This window comes from Polypterus senegalus, chromosome 3 (genome assembly GCF_016835505.1).
Source record: "Polypterus senegalus isolate Bchr_013 chromosome 3, ASM1683550v1, whole genome shotgun sequence".
In the NCBI taxonomy this organism is placed as follows: Eukaryota; Metazoa; Chordata; class Cladistia; order Polypteriformes; family Polypteridae; genus Polypterus; species Polypterus senegalus.
In genome coordinates, this window is record NC_053156.1 from 129,032,545 (window position 1) to 129,048,213 (window position 15,669).

The 15,669-nt window shown below is 45.9% G+C and overlaps 1 protein-coding gene across 1 annotated transcript in view; it reads right to left on the minus strand.

The window, feature by feature from the left end:
• mettl24 (methyltransferase like 24) overlaps window positions 1–15,669 on the minus strand; it is a 330,987-nt gene that overhangs the window by 215,304 nt on the left and 100,014 nt on the right. The gene's annotated exons all lie outside the window — the stretch shown is intronic.

Genomic DNA, 15,669 nt, shown 5'->3' on the forward strand with positions numbered 1-15,669 from the left:
AATACATTTGAAAAAGCAGTAGCTCTTTTTGCATCATGGAAGTAATCCAGTTTTATATGAAACAAAGGATGATTTGAAAAATCTCTCTCTGTTAGCACTTGCTTATAGCAAATGTTGACAGCTTCCCAGAATGCATATTAACTACTGATGAAGCATACGGCTTGCTTTAAGAGATTCTGGGAACCAATAAACATAGAAGTTCATTAAAAAGCATTGTTTTACACAAGAGGTTTAAATATTTTGCTAATTTGGATTTTGAAACACTCCAAAAGAATGGCAACAATTTATTTTTTAAAAAAACACACAAAGTGCCTAGAAGCTCTCAAATACAGGTTAAACAATGACTTTTTACATTTCTATAATGCCAATGTTTCCTCTGTGATTTCAGTGTTGTACTTCCTCCTAAATGCCTTTACACAGACATTTATCTGTACTAATAAAAGGCCAAGCCCTCACTGACTCACTCACTAATTCTCCAACTTCCCGTGTGGGTGGAAGGCTGAAATTTGGCAGGCTCATTCCTTACAGCTTACTTACAAAAGTTGGGCAGGTTTCATTTTTCGAAATTCTACGCGTAATGGACATAACTGGAACCTATTTTTTCATCCATATACTATAATAGACTTCTGCTCAATGGCCGTGGGAGGCGGAGTTACGGTAATTTAATGCCTGCCCATATAAGGCCGCCCGTCAGCGGCAATCCAATAGAAACACTGCCGCTAAATATTCACGGGTGAAAGACTGTGCTTATGCAGAGGAAGATGACATGGTCATGTTGGTGTTTGGCACAAACTCAGCGAAACTGCGAGAGAAACTTTTAAGTGCCGGGTCTTAGCTAACATTACATACAGCCGTGGACATTGCACAACATGGCACCAGCACAGCTGGGAAACTTCGATGCATGTACACCGAGCGGCTCACGTGAACTGACGCAGTGCACAGCCAAAAAGCAACAGTTCCAAAGAGTGCTGAACAAAAACCGAATTACACAATTGAGAAGGCAGCAAAAAAATATAAAGCGTCTGATACATACAGGCATATAAGTGCAGCTACTGCGGAAACAAAGCACACGGTGGAAAAAGTCAATGTCCCGCTAATGGAAGACAGTGTAAAAAAAAACCTGTGCATGCAGTGTGTCACGTCTCACATAAAGAGGAAGATTAGCTGTTTATTCCAAGCAAAGGGGAACTTTTGTCAATGCATGATTTCCTGGTAAATCAACAGTACCACCGTTCCCTATGCGCTAAGTACACAGTCTGCGTAGGGCACCAACTCCCAGGGGGGCACCATCCCAGCTGCTCAAAAAAATTAATATTAATAATATACATATACAAATAAACAAAAATATAAACGTATATATTGCATTTTACGGTGAACGCAGAGTAGGCGAAGCACTGCGTGATGACGCGCGCGCCCTCACCTCTGTTACGGCTGCCTATTTGGCCAAAAATGATAATAATTGAACAATATGCCTGCTCCTGGAAAGAGACATCAACAGTCCGGCGCTGAGAAACGAAAGAAAAAAAAAAGCCCAAGATGAAGCCTGTGCATGTAACCAAATCTCTGGATTACTCTGCGCATAGCTCCCTGTAACTGTTGCCTCTGCTGAGTGAAGTTTTTCTAAAATGAAGCTCATCAAAACGTACTATCATCTATGGCACAAGAGCGCATCAGTGGTCTGGCAATTGTCAGCATCAACTCTGAATTACCAAAGACTTTATCATATCAAGAGCTCATTTACGACTTTTCCTCAAGAAAAAGCAGAAGTGTGCCTTTGTAAATTTTGAACTTTGGAAAGCTCCAGCAGATGACAGTGTTGATTTTATTTCAGTTTATTATTGTTTATTTATTATAAATTTATTTAAAGTGTAATTTTAGTTTGTATTTTTTGCTGTAGAGCTACAATTGTAATTTATAAATGATACAATTTAATTATGTATTTACTTTTATTTGAATAAAGTTCTATTTTGGCCCCTTATAGTAGGTGTTTTTTTTTTATTATCTTATTTTTACTTCCGTAATATTTGGGGGAGGGGGCACAAAAGTACATTTCTGCTTAGGCACCCATTTGGCCAGTAGCGGCCCTGTACATCGATTGCATTGATGCACACATCAGAGCTACAAAAATGTTACAGTCGGAATAAAGCGCGTTCCTACGACTGATCGGAGGAAAATTTCATTTCAAGAGACTACCCGACGGAAGCCTTGATAAAACCATGGTTTTCTGCACACTGAAAAGCAAGCAGAATTAGATGCATTACAGAAATCGGACTTTGTGGCTCTTACTGGAGATTATTGGACTTCCGTGACTGTTAGTAATTCTAATTACAAAATGTTCAGAGGTTGCCACAGCAGATTATCTATTTCCATACTTTCCAGTCCTCTGGATCTTGCTATGTCACACCCTGTCTCACCACATTCATAAACATCCTCTTTGGCCTTCTTCTATTCTTCTTGCCTGGTAGCTCTATCCTTAGCACACTTCTCCCAATATACCCAGCATCTCTCCTTTACACATATCCAAACAAACACAATCTTGGCTCTCTGGCTTTTTCTCCAGACCATCTAACCTGAGCTGACCCTCTGATGTACTCATTTCTAATCCTGTCCACCCTTGTCACACCCAAATGCAATTCTTAACAACTTTAACTCTGCCACCTCCAGCTCTGTCTTTTCATTAGTGCCACTGTCTCCAACTCAAATAACACAGCAGATCTCACAACTGTCTTGTAGACCTTCTCTTTCACCCTTGCTGGTATCCGTCTATCACAAATCACTCCTGACACTCTTCTTCACCCACTTCCCCCTGCCTGCACTTTGTTCCACACTCCCCATTAATCTCTACTGTTGGTACCAAGTGTTTAAACTAATCCACCTTCACCAACCCTACTCTCTGCATCCTCACCATTCCTCTGATCTCCCTCTCATTCACATATGTGTGTTCTGTCTTAGTCCTACTAATCTTCATTCCTCTCCACTCTAGGACATATCTGTACCTCTCCAGGGTTTCCTCAACCTGTTCCCTACTCTTGTTACAGATCACAAGGTCATCATCAAACCTCATACTCGACAGGACTCCTGTCTAAACTCATCTGTCCACCTGTCCATCACCATTGCAAATAAGAAAGGGCTCAGAGTGATCCCTGATGTAATCCTACCTCCAACTTGAACACGTCTATCACTACTACTGCAGAATTCACCATTGTCACACTTCCTCATGCATATCCTGTACAACTCTTACATACTTCCTCATACAATACTACAACTCCTCTCTAGACACCCTTTCATAAGCTTTCTCCAAGTCCACAAACATACAACGCAACTCCTTCTGGCTTTCTATGTACTTCTCCATCAATACCCCAAGAGTAAACATTGTATCTGTAGTGTTCTTTCCTGGAATAAAACCATACTGCTGCTTACTAATCATCACCTCCTTTCTAAACCTAACTTCCACTACTTTTCCCAAAAAACTGGCTGATCAATTTTATCCCTCCATAGTTACTACAGCTCCACACATTACCCCCTTTTTTTTTTTTTTAAATCCGTACCAGTACACTTCTTCTCAACTCCTCGAGTATCCTCTTACTTTCTAAGATGGCATTAAACAATTTGGTAAAAAAAAAATTCTACTGCCATCTCTCCTAAATACCTCCATGCTTCCATTGGTACAGTATGTCATCTGGACCAACAGCCTTCCCATTCTTCAGCCTCCACATAGCTATCCTTACTTCCTTCTTGCTAATCCATTGCACTTCCTGGTTCTCTATCTCCACATCATACAACCTTCTCTCTCTCTTTCATTCTCTTCATTTATAAACATCCCAAAGTATTTTTTCCCATCTATTCAACACACTCTCCTCGCTTGTGAGTATGTTTCCATCATTTTCCTTTATCATCCTATCTTTCGATGCTCAGTCCCTCTGCCTAGCCAATCAGTATAGGTCCTTTTTTCCTTCCTTAGTGTACAACCTTTCATGCAACTTACAGTATCATGCCTCTTTTCTTTAGCCATCACTACCTCTCCCTTCACCTTATGCCTTATCTCCTTGAACTCCTGTCTACCTTTGCATCCCTACGATTATCCCAGTTCTTCACCAACCTCTTCCTCTGTCCAGATGTTACACCAAGCACCCTACTAATTGTAGCCCTTGCCACTTCTACTGTAGTTGCCCAGCTATCTGGTAACTCTTCACTACCGCCCAATGCCCGTCTTACCTCCTCCATGAACTCCACCTTGTAACGGCCGACCCCTTATTCCCAGCCGGCAGCTACACCTCCAAGACCTGTGGCCTGGATAATTAACTGAGAAACCTTTCCTGTCAAGCCGTACTCTTACACAGATAAACTTTCCCCACAATCGACGGTTTGAAATGCAAAGACAATAAGCAGAATGTAAAATTAAACAAGAATAAATGTATTAAATGACACAAGACACGCCACAAGACAAATGTACACCCAAATATTCCTCCACCCCAACAATCCCAAAGCAACACTGACAATATATATATACAAATCCCCTCCCTTGTCCACGTAACATATAACACACACCACACAAACGACAAATGGCTAGCAAACAGAATGAGTGTGAACTTGAGTCTGATACGTGAATAAATGTCCTGAATACGGGTACTGATTAGTAGCGATTGTAATGTTTGTATTTCCCGGCGTTTGGAACAACCTCACCGTGATTCCTCGGCGTGTGGTGAATGATGATTCGACCCCGGGGTCTTCAGCGGCAAGCAGGTTGAAAGGCAGTCCGGATGAATGAAAACAAACTGGATGAAAGCGCAATGGAATGAACGGCAGGCAGGTTGTATCGTGAATGCGTATTGTTCTCCTCTTTTTCTCTCTCTCTCTCGTGCTAGTTCTTTTCTTCGTCTCCTCCTCTTCTCCTTAAATAGTCCGTGACAGTAGTAATTGATTAATTGATATACACAGGTGCTTTCCAGATTAGTGGTTGTGAACTCCTCCCATCATCCATCCTCCTTTACGGGGACAACATTAACTGATACACATACACGCAGTCAATGGGACAATGAAACGAGACACACACAGCACTGACATTTAAACACTATGTGGCACCGCTACATTCCCCCAACCTTGGACAAGGGAGGGCCGGCACGGCTTGAGGTTGGCCACATGGATGGTGTCTAACTTGGAGGCAGCGCCGATACCTTTGGATCTGGAAATTGACTGGACCTGTTTGATGAATGATTTTAGCTGGACCTAACCATTTAGGCTAGCTTGGCGGAGAATTTTCTGCTGGCATCTGAGAGATGGTGAGCTCTAATCCAGACCAAATCACCCGGCTGGAAGTGCGCTTCCCTCCGCCGGGCATTATACAGCTTGGCGTGTCTGGATGTCGAACTCACCAACCTCCCTTGGATTCTCCGCCGTAAACCCTCTACCTTAACCAAATTATTGTAACTGGTGGTTTCTGGACTAGGGGTGCTGGGAAGGAGTCGGTCGAGTGGGCCCTTAAGCTGTCTGCCCAGCGCAACCAAAGCAGGCGTCTCACCTGTGGCTTCATGCACCGCGTGTTCAGGGCAAACCGGAGCTCGGGAGCCATTTATCCCAGTCCTGATGGCGTTCACCCACATAGGAGGCGATCATGTTCTTCAGGGTCCGTTCACTCGCTCCGTCATGTTGGCCTGGGGATGGTAAGCGGTGGTGAGGTTTTTCTTCACTCCCCAGGCTGCATAAAGTTCATCCAATATGGAGCTTGTGAACTGCGGACCCCGATCCGAGATGATGTTTCTTGGCACCCCCCAGCGGGTGAAGATTTCGTTCTTCAGGATGGAGCATATTTTGTTAGCCCTTGCATCGGCTAACGCAAACAGCTCCACCCACTTCGAAAAATAGTCTACTACTACCATCAGGACGGTCTTCCTCGAGCTGGTGATAGGAAATGGCCCCATTAGGTCGACTCCCAAAGTCTCTCCTGGTCCATCTGCGATTGTCGATTGAAGTAATCCCGCCGGTTTACCAGGTGGGTTTTTTAGTTGTTGGCAGGTCACACGTCTTCACGTGGTGGCACACGTCTTTCGGACAGGCGGCCACCACGCAACCCCAGAATCTTTAATAAAGTTTTTGTCCTTCCAAGGTGACCACCTAAAGGACTGTCATGGTAGTGCTTCAGAAAGTCGGGGCGAGCTCTTCCGGGACCACAGTTGATGTTGCAGACCCCAAGGGTGGATGGAATAGTCCTGTACAAGACCCCTGGAGGTCCACAAAGTGTACCCGGTCAGTCGCTGTTGCTCCAGCCCTTCCCTGATGTTCTGGCAGAATGGACTGGTAGCTTGTGCTTGGGCCAGGTCTTCAAGGCTCCTTGGCAGAGGGAGGATCATCTTTTCGCCTCTGCCAAACACACCATCCCCGATGGCTCCGATACCCTAGACAGTGCATCCGCGCGATGTTACCACAGCCCTTCCGGTAAGTCACCCTGAGCGTAAAATTCTGGAGGCGGAGGACCCACCTGGTCAGGCGGGAGGAGGTCTTCGGTGATTGAACACCCAGGTCAGAGCGTGATGGTCGGTGTACACTTGAATTCAACCCCTCCAGATAATGTCTCCATTTCTCCACAGCCCACACGACAGCCAAGCACTCCTTCTCAGCTGTCGAGTAGTTCAGCTCAGCGCGCGCAAAACTCGTGAGGCGCGCGATGACATGTTCAGCCTGGTTAATTCTCTGAGTGAGCACGGCCGAGCCCCAGGTTGCTGGCATCAGTTTGTACCTGGAAGGTGAGCTGTGGATCTGGTTGGGCCAGAACGGGTGGCTCTTGTAGGTGGCTCTTTAGTCGCCGACGCGTCCTGGCATTCTGTGGTCCACTCCCACGGGACATCTTTTTTCTAAGCTGGTTCAAGGGAGCCGCTATATCTGCCATCCGGGAATAAACTTATGGTACCACCCCACTAACCCAAGAAAGCGTTGCAACGACTTCAAATCTGTGGGCGGGGTACTCCCGGATGGCCAAGGTCTTCGGGGTCTACAGCGACCCCTCCGATGAAAGAATGTGCCCGAGGAAGCGTATGTGGGGTTGAATGAAGGTACACTTCTTCGTGTTCAGCGTAAGGTGCGCTTGATGAAACGCTGGAAGATGGTGTCTAAATCCGGAGATGTTGATTTATAGAAGGGGAGTAAACAATGACGTCATCGATGTACACGAAGCAGATCTTGCCTATCAACCCCCTCAGAACCTGCTCCATGAGCCGCTGGAAAGTGGCCCCAGCATTTTAAGCCCAAAAGGCATGACATTGTACTGGAACAGGCCTTCAGGGGTGATGACTGCCGTCTTCTTTTTACTCCCTCGTCCATCGGCACCTGCCAATAGCCACTGCGGAGATCTAAGGTGCTAAACACTGCAGCTCCATGCAGTGACTCCAGGATTTCATGAACCAGGGGCATGGGATATGCGTCCAGGCTCGTCTTCTCGTTAACCCCTGTAGTCCACACAGAAGCGATAGGAATTATCCGCTTCTTCACGAGGACCACAGGGGCGTAGGAGGAGGAAGATGGTTCTATTATTCCCTCGGCGAGCATCCGATCGAGGTGTTCTTTAATGACGCCCCTCTTCCGTGGAGAAACTCGGTAAGCTCGGTGCCTTATAGGGACTTCGTCCAAGGTGTGGACCATGTGGGTCACCCCACGGGCAACTCCTAACTTCTCCGTCCACACCTCGGCCCACTTCTTCAGCACCGGCCTCACCTCTTCAGGTTGTCCCTCCACTGGGGCTGCCGCCGAGGTGCTTGCGCCCTCCTCTCTGCTGCGTAAAACCCGATAAATTCAGAGCCCAGATCTTCTTTGGATTTGTAAATGAATTCGCATATCCCTTCCCCCGGTACCGTATACCCCCTGGGACTGAGATGGATGGTCATCCTCATGGTGGCTAGAGAATCCAGCCCAAGGAGTAACGGAACTGACAGGTGCTGGTCCTCCAGGACATACGTATCCATATCCCAGGTGGTGGCGAGTACACTGTACCTCAAGGGGACTCTGCCCAGGGCCTTGTGTTCACTCCCATCCGCCAATACAAATCGGACGGACGGGCAGATGTTAATTTGTCTGTCGGTCGGCTAATCTTCTCCCACTGCTTGAGCGGATTAAAGTGTGATGGCTCCCGTATCCACCACCGCATCCATCTGCCACCCCGCAGCCTCACTGGGACGATCAGAAGGGGCGTGCTCGCTTGCATAATGGCGAGATCGGCTTCCGACCGGCAAGGTTTGGCTCGTTGTGGTTTTAGGGGCTGGGTTTCTCGTGTACTGGCCTGAACTTTGTGCCAGTACGTCTTTGAGTTTCCCCAGTCCCGTTCCACTTGGGAGCCTACCCTCACCAAGTCCTCCACCGATCCCACCACCCCCCTGAGACTCCCAGCTAACCGCGGGTTACAGGCATGGGGCGGCGGACCACCTCTTCTTCAGCCATAGCGGCCGCCACTTCAAACACAAAGCCCGGTATTCATAGGCGAAGTCCCGGATGGTTTGTGAAGGTAGTTGCACCATGGACCGCAGCTTGTCCTCCAGTTCGGTCTCGTAGTCTTCGGAAGAAAAGCGCGAGGAAAGATCGGCGAAAGGATCCCCAGTCGAAAATAGTCTTCTTGGCCGTCAGCCACCAGCTCCGCACCGGTCCGAGAGGGATGTCCCTATCACCCCAATTAGCTCTTCGGGGTTAGAGGGTTAACGGCCAGGTACGCCTCCCGTCCTCCACAAAGTTCAGGACATCATCGACATTATAGGAGCCCCTAACTTGGGAAAAGACAGGCGCACCCAGGAACAAATGGCCGATTGAGGCATGCTCCCCTCGAGATACGTCGGCGTTGAATGACGGGCGGCGGTCTTATCTTCTGGAGACACCTTTGGACTTCCCCTGAAGAGAATCTTGCCAGCGTCGATCCGCCTCTGGAGGCACAACACATTTCCGCCCAGGAGTTGAACTTGCTCGTTGATGTATTCTTTCATTTCCTCCTGGGAGCTGCTGATGCGAGCCCGCAAGGCTGCTTCACGCTCGCGTACTTTCGGCAACCTCGCGGATCTTCTCCTCCAGCCGGGTTATTTGTTGCGCCAGATCCTCCCACAGAGGCGAGACGTCCTCCAGGCCTTCCTCTTCAGGTCCACGGTGATCTTCGAGGTACAGCGACTGCAAAGAATCCACCACCTCTCGCACCGCTGAACACGCTCTGACCGTGGCGTGCAGCGCCCGCTACTCCATCATCACACCGGGCGAAGCAATGGTGTCGTCCTGCTCGCACGCCCTAAAGACATGATATTTGGGGAAAATTTAAAGGCAGACAGTGATCGAATTAAATAAAGATTCCTCAGAGAGGGCACCACTTATGTAACGGCCGACCCCTTATTCCCAGCCGGCAGCTACACCTCCAAGACCTGTGGCCTGGATAATTGACTGAGAAACCTTTCCTGTCAAGCCGTACTCTTACACAGATAAACTTTCCCCACAATCGACGGTTTGAAATGCAAAGACAATAAGCAGAATGTAAAATTAAACAAGAATAAATGTATTAAATGACACAAGACACGCCACAAGACAAATGTACACCCAAATATTCCTCCACCCCAACAATCCCAAAGCAACACTGACAATATATATATACAAATCCCCTCCCTTGTCCACGTAACATATAACACACACCACACAAACGACAAATGGCTGGCAAACAGAATGATGAACTTGAGTCCGATCGTGAATAAATGTCCTGAATACGGGTACTGATTAGTAGCGATTGTAATGTTTGTATTTCCCGGCGTTTGGAACAACCTCACCGTGATTCCTCGGCGTGTGGTGAATGATGATTCGACCCCGGGGTCTTCAGCGGCAAGCAGGTTGAAAGGCAGTCCGGATGAATGAAAACAAACTGGATGAAAGCGCAATGGAATGAAACGGCAGGCAGGTTGTATCGTGAATGCGATATTGTTCTCCTCTCTCTCTCTCTCTCGTGCTAGTTCTTTTCTTCGTCTCCTCCTCTTCTCCTTAAATAGTCCGTGACAGTAGTAATTGATTAATTGATATACAGGTGTTTTCCAGATTAGTGATTGTGAACTCCTCCCATCATCCATCCTCCTTTACGGGGACAACATTAACTGATACACATACACGCAGTCAATGGGACAATGAAACGAGACACACACACAGCACTGACATTTAAACACTATGTGGCACCGCTACAACCTTACAGTCCTCCTTTTTCAACTTCCACCATTTGATCCTTGGCTCTGCCCTCACTCTCATCCTCTTCTTCTTGATCTCCAAAGTCATCCTATAGACTCCACCCTATGCTACCTAACTACACTTTTCCCCTGTCAGAAGACCCTTTTGTCCTGTGGGACTCTGGAGGCAGCTAATAGGTACTGGCAGGCCAAGCAGAATGTGGCTTTGGTGGTTTCTGAGGCAAAAACTCGGGCATGGGAGGAGTTTGGGGAGGCCATGGAGAACGACTTTCAGACGGCTTCGAGGAGATTCTGGTCCACCATCTGGCATCTCAAGAGGGGGAAGCAGTGCAGTGTCAACACTGTATATGGTGGGGATGGTGCGCTGCGGACTTCGACTCGGGGCGTTGTGGAAGCAGAGCCGGGGGACTTGGAGGTGGGTTCCCCTATCTCTGGGACTGAGGTCACCGAGGTGGTCAAAAAACTCCTTGGTGGCAGGGCCCCAGGCGTGGATGAGATATGCCCGGAGTTCCTCAAGGCTCTGGATGTTGTAGGACTGTCTTGGTTGACATGCCTCTGCAACATCACATGGACATCAGGGACAGTGCCTCTGGTTTGGCAGACCAGGGTGGTGGTCACTCACTTTAAGAAGGGGGACCGGAGGGTGTGTTCCAACTACAGAGGGATCACACTCTTCAGCCTCCCTTGAAAAATCTATTCGGGGGTCCTGGAGAGGAGGGAACGTTGGATAGTCGAACCGTGTGGTTTTCATCCTGGCCGTGGAACAGTGGACCATCTCTACACCCTTAACAGGGTCCAAAAGGGTGCATGGGAGTTTGCCCAACCAGTCTACATGTGTTTTGTTGACTTTGAAAAGGCGTTCGACCGTGTCCCTCGGGGAATCTTGTGGGGGGTGCTCCGGGAGTATGGGGTACCGGACCCCCTGATAAGGGTTATTCGGTCCATGTACAACCGGTGTCAGAGCTTGGTCCACATTGCTAGCAGTAAGTCGAACCAGTTTCCAGTGAGAGTTCAACTCCGCCAGGGCTGCCCTTTTATGGACAGAATTTCTAGGCGCAGCCAGGGCGTTGAGGGGGTCCGGTTTGGTGGACTCAGAAATAGGTCACTGCTTTTTGCAGATGATGTTGTCCTGTTTGCTTCATCAGGCCATGATCTTCAGCTCTTTCTGGATAGGTTCGCAGAAGAGTGTAAAGCGGCTGGGATGGGAATAAGCACCTCCAAATCCGAGACCATGGTCCTCAGCCAAAATAGGGTGGAGTCCTCTCTCATGGTTGGTGGCGAGATCCTGCCCCAAGTGGAGGAGTTGAAGTATCTCGGGGTCTTGTTCATAAGTGAGGAAAGAATGGAGCGTGAGATCGACAGACGGATCGGTGCGGCGTCCACAGTGGTGCAGGCTCTGCATAGGTCGGTCGTGGTGAAAAAAAAGCTAAGCCGTAAGGCAAAGCTCTCAATTTACCAGTTGATCTCTGTTCTTATCCTCACCTATGGTCATGAGCTGTGGGTAGTGACCAAAAGAACGAGACCGCGAATACAAGTGGCTGAAATGAGTTTCCCCTCACAGGGTGTCTGGGCTTTCCCTTAAAGATAAGGTGAGAAGCTCAGTCATCCGGGAGGGGCTCTGATTAGATGGCTCGGGCATCTGATCAGTTTGCCTCCTGGACGCCTCCCTGGTGAGGTTTTCTGGGCACTTCCAACCGGGAGGAGGCCCCGGGGAAGACCCAGGACACGCTGGAGGGACTGTCTCCCGGCTGGCCTGGGAACGCCTCGGGATTCCCACAGAAGAGCTAGAAGAAGTGGCTGAGGAGAGGAAAGTCTGGGTATCTCTGCTCAAGCTGCTGCCCCCGCGACCCGATCTCAGATAAGCGGAAGAGGATGGACGGAAGGATGGATGGATGGATATATGTACAAGATCTTACTGTATACATTTTATCTTTAAAATTAATCATACATGTTAATGCTTTAATTTTGAAAGAAAAACACATTAAACTGCTAGCTCAAGTTGGAGAAGAAGATTAGAAATGTGACAGGTAAAACGTAATGGCAACAATCCCTTCATTGAATGACTGAGAAACCTTTTTAGAGTTCACTAGGTGCTGTAAAGATGGATAATTACAACACCTGAGACAGATTAATTAGGAGCCACACCCCACCACCATCAAAATAAATGAAAAATAATTATAAAGAGGTTAATTCAAAACTATAAAACAATTAAGCAAAAGTAAAGCAAATCAAATAAAATCTATATATATAATTCACTAAGGGTGCGCAAGACAGTGTGCACAAGCAAGACAGAGAGCGCACGCAAGACAGATAGCCACGCCCACCAACTCACAGAGCCCCGCCCACCAACTCTAAGACCATGGGATACGCACGACAAAGCCCCTCCCGCCATCTCTAATCCTACTTCCGTGTCCACTGTCGCTCTCAATCAAACAGCAATAATTAGCAAACAAACAAAGATAACTGGCAGTAACAGTGCAAAATTCACAACTGGTATGCCAGTTTGAAAAGATAAGTTTTGAGGGTAGTTTTAAAATGTGTTATTAAATTGAGCTGATGTATATGAGAGAGAAGAGAATTCCTGAGTTGAGGAGCACTATGAGAGACGCTTGAGCTCCTATATCACAGAGTTTGATGTGCAGTACAGAACTTTGCAGTTGTTTCTGGTTTTCAATTAATAAATTGTGAACTTGTTTTTTTTAAGGTAAATGTTTTGACATCATTTATTCTTGCTTTGTTTTTCAATTTTGTTTTGTCAATAAACTCTTTAATTCTATGTTAAGGAATATTGTTTTGTTATTTGGCGCCACTTGTTTTTACGATTCTCTTCTCCCTTTTCAGATTTTTTTAATGGTGCGTGGGCCACATACCTGCCTCTTGAATTTCACGGGCAGGTCTAATTAATTTTTAGAGGCCTTACTGGAACCCTGGGGCCTTATTGTGAAGGTGAAATTTTTAAAATTTTGTGTAAAGCTGGCAAATCATAACACTATGAATCTACAAGCCAAACTCTAGGAGGGTCCTTTACTTGTAAGTGTTTCTTGCTGATGGAGTGCAGTAAAACAAACCTAGTATACATTGGGCCCAACATGTTTGCCTGTTGTGGAATGATATAAAGTTTACACAACAACCTAATTCCTCCTTCCACAATGTAAAGCTATCATTTATCAAAAGTATGGAGATATTTGGATATTTTTACTCAAGAATGATCTGCTCATAAGAATGTCATATTGGATTCAATAAGTTAAATTTAGACATAGCAATGTATGTTAGTACTGTAAGTTCTAAACTTAAAGTGGTCTAACACTAAAGATAAAGTACAAGCATGCTTCACACATTAAATATATACAGTAACACCTACTAAATGTACTAAGTATTGTCGGAGATGGCTGAGGTGGCAACCCGGTCGGGACGCCCAGGAGGACCAGATGATGATTTGTACCTTCCCCAGACCATGTGGGGGCAACCGCCCTGGTACCTTTGGGGGCCACAGGTACAGAGCTTTGAAGCTCAACCCTGTAGGGGCCCATGGTCACCGCCAGGGGGCGCCTCATGCCTTTGGAGCTCTGGACCTCAGCACTTCCACCACACCCGGAAGTGCTGGGGGGGGGGGAAGACGAGCAGCGACACCCGGAGTGCTTCCGGGGATCCAGCCGGCACTTCCACCACACTGGGGCGTGTTGGTGGGAGATTGCTGGAACACACCTGGAGCACATCCGGGTACTTATAAAAGGGGCCGCCTCACTTCATACAATGACTTGAGTCAGGTGGAAGAAGGACGACATCTGGGAGGAGGCAAGGAGGCGGCCTGAAGGAAAGGAAGGCATTGAACTGTGAGGCCTGGACTTTAGGGTTTTGTGGCACTGTAAATAATGAAGAATAAACATGGACGGCTACCACAGTATACACATTTGAATCAGCAACTGCAGTAAAGAAAACAGAATAAAGCATGCAAAAATGCTCCCAGGTGGGATGTGAAAGCCTCATAAAACATTTTGACATTCTGTGTCTTATACCCCACATTTTAAAAAGAAGTTAAATACAGAAAATATGACTATTCCATAATAAATAACCTCTTTGCTGACTTAGAATAGCATTTAAAATAGCAGTTTAAACTTGGTTTGGGGTGTTTGTGCAATCTCTAGCCCCACAAAAATTCTTATGCCAACCTTGTTTTTTATGCGATCTTTGCTTGTTTATATGTTTATTTTTTCTTTATTACTGTGCTTTATAATTGTTTTCCATGCCTGGTTATTTACTACGGGATCAACATGGACATAATTGACTAAAAAAGGGCCAGCCCAAGACAGAAATACAAAGTGAGCTTGTTCAGACTCTGGTTCTTCCGGGACATTTTGGAAGGAAAAGGAAAAGCGTCATCAATGTTATGCCTCATGTATGTAGCAATATCTTGTTCAGTTTATACTGTTTAGATACCACATATTGTATATATTCAGGTATTTGTCATGTAATGTAATTTTAAGCATAATGAAGCATGCAATTGTTTCATTATTACTGAAACACTTACTGATCTTTTGATAGAATTTTGCTGTAGCAAAGAAGTCCAGGTTTGAATGACAATTTTACCTGTAATCAGATGGCATAAGAACTTTTTATAGTTCTATCGTTGCTGGGTTACAGAGACTCAAAACAATATTTCACAGTAATGGAAAATAGGTCATTAGTCATTCTTCACTGTTTGTAAACAGATCAGAGTAATCATGAAACACTCCTCTTCTGAAATTCACACTTACAATATCCTGTAACAAAGCAAGATCTTCCAGTGCCATTATCAGATGTGAGATGAAATATTAAATATGCTCAATAAATGTTTAAGTTAAATCATTCAACTTTTAACAACAATAACTATCAAACTAATTTTAAGGCAACTGAATTGTCTAAAACTGATGAAGGGTTGCCATATACTTGTAGATAATCTTTTTTGTTTGGGAATGTTAAATAAATAATCAAATCCAAGCACTGCCTATGTGATGGTTTGCACATTTTCCTCTCAAATCTCAAAGACGTCAACATTATTTTAATTGCCGACTTTAAACTGCCATGTGTGCAAGAGTGTTGGTATAAGGCCACGTAGGTGCCCAGGTGAACAATTCTGTCAGCTGTGATGACTGTGGATCAGGGATCATTTGTATTGCATACAGTGTACCACAAGGATTTATTCTGTTATTTTCAATCTGCATTCTTCCATTATGCCAGATTACATCAAAACACAAGGTAAGCTACCACATACTTATTTATAGCACCTGATGACCCTGACACTTTGGGCCCTCTAATCCAATGTCTTACTTCTATTTCTAAATTGATAAACAGTAATTTCCTTTAAAAAAATAAGAAAAAAAACTGCAACCTTTGTCAATGGTAAAAATGCAACAAGGGTATTGGAAGAAAACTTCATCCCTTAGCATTAAAACTCAAGGCGAAAAGTAGTGAATTCAGGTGTAATCATAGATTCTGACCTAAACTTTAA